The following is a 2352-nucleotide window of genomic DNA, read 5'->3' as shown; positions in this document are numbered from 1 at the left end:
TAATTGCAAATTTCCTGGGAGCGGGAGAGAAAATGACAAACTGTGAAGGCAGAGAAGTAGCGGACGATCCTTGAACAACCGAGTTTCTTTAGCTTGAACCTGGCGCACGTCTGTAACAGCTGGCGAAGCCAATGCTAAGGTGATACTGTTTACAGTTTTGAAATAATTGGTCTTTAAGTAGGTGGTGCACACAAAATAGTCATATAATATCATGAAGTGTAAATATTCGCATTTACGTCACTGTCTGATACAATATATTTAGCATATGTGATAATTTGGGAGGACCATTTTCAAAAGTAACCTGATGCCTAAAGGATATAACCCATTTACAAACTCTAATATTTAAAGGTTTTCTTTAGATGTACACTTTCTATGATATCTACGTTTTCAAAACAACATATTTCCGAACCATACAATACAATAGGTACAACCAAGATAGCAAAAACTGATAGTACACAACCCACCGGCAGGTTCAAGTTCCATATTTAGTCCATAGACAAGTCATCTGTTCCTATGCAATTGGATTCCTTGTTTTTTTTATAACTACCAACAATATCTAGAATTTTTTTCCCAAAGAGAAATTCAGTTTAGATTGGTTGGTTTGTTGTTTAACGCCGCACTCAGCAATATTCCAGCTATATGACGGCGGTCTGTAAATAATCGAGTCTGGACCACACATTTCAGTGATTAATATCATGAGCATCGATCAACGCAATTGGGATCGATGACATGCATCAACCAAGTCAGCGAGCCTCACCACCCGATCCCGTGCTTGTCATAAGAGGCGACTAACGGGATGGGGTGGTCAGGGTCGCTGACTTGGTATGCTCATGATATCAATCACTGGAGTGTCTCGGTCCAGACTCGATTTTTATACGGACGTTCTTTCGCTGACGAACGAGGAGTTTACAACGCTCGGGATTGAAACAATTGGAGAAACAGCTAAACTCAGACAACGCTGCAAAGATTTGATCTGTGGTAAATTCTACCATTTGAAAACTATTACATTTTATAATGTCAAACGTATGATATGGTTTTTTGTTCACAAAATACAGCGAGTGACGGATCGAATTGATCGAAAATAATGAAATAATACAACATATAACAGTAACGAGTTACCAAGTGCAAAATGGAATGATATAGTAGGTAGCTTTGTATATCTGAATAAATTGATCAATAAGTTCACATTAAAAAATGATAAGGATATTTATGTTATTTCAACTGCAGAATCAATAACAGAGTCACCAATAGTCCAACGTGTTAAAATGTTTCAATCAAAGCGGCGACGACAGGTATTTGTACAAGCATATTTTTCTTTGTTGTCAGGCATATAAGGAATAACTGTTTTCACTTACTTTTTACCAGTAACATGTTTATATGTCCCATAAGACACAGTCTAATGAAAATAAAATTCTTATATCAGCTTAGCTGGGTATGACGTCATTTTACAAATGTAGAAATGGGAAATAAATAACGAACAAACGATTTTTAACTCAAACTTTGGATACGATTTTGTATGTCACTGGCGTATGTCAGCGAAATCATGAATAATTATTACATAAAACCAGCTATAAATTATTGTCACTTTTATGTTGAAGATCTGTTATCATGTGTTAATTCATGTATGTATATTGATTCTTCAAGACCCTATGAATGTATCAGTTTCACTGTTGTATTATCGTTTCCTTCTAGGGATCCTGGCGGGCAGACAACGGAACCTTTAGATCAAGATCAACGACACGGAAAATGAAATTAGGGTGGAAACACCAAATCCGTGGGTCTTTTAATCTCATACCCGCCAGCAAGGGTGGGGGTGCTCAGGATATCGATGCAGAAAAAGACCTCTCTCTACTCCAACAGCAAAAGAGAGTGTGTGACTTATATTTCCCGGACGGACATAATCAAAGGCAGAACTTGATGCTGTCCAACCTACGTGTTTATCTTGCTAATTTCAGTGGCGCAACACTACCAGAGGTGATATCCTACTTGTCCGGCAGCCGACAAACAGTTAATCCCCACCATGTGTGTTTAAAACGAGGGGTCGTTTCAAAGTCTGTCAGTCTGTCAGTGATGATCCCCAGTAGTCCGGCCTCAGAAGAAAGTTTTTTTGTTCAACATTTTATTTCTATTGATATTGTTTTAAAAATAAAGATTCAAGTATATCCATATACAAATTGTGGAATATCACATACATACACATTTACAAACTACGTTTGTATATATTTCAAATTATACTTTTATTAGATAAAAATGCACAAAAAATACAATACAATAGTATCACTAGTAATGCTTTTCCCATTGTATTACAAAATGTTTCTTTATTTATTCGATATATAATATGATTTCTGTACA

This window comes from Haliotis rufescens, unplaced genomic scaffold (genome assembly GCF_023055435.1).
Source record: "Haliotis rufescens isolate VD_foot unplaced genomic scaffold, xgHalRufe1.0.p SCAF_18, whole genome shotgun sequence".
Classification (NCBI taxonomy): domain Eukaryota; kingdom Metazoa; phylum Mollusca; class Gastropoda; order Lepetellida; family Haliotidae; genus Haliotis; species Haliotis rufescens.
This window is presented reverse-complemented; position numbering follows the sequence as displayed.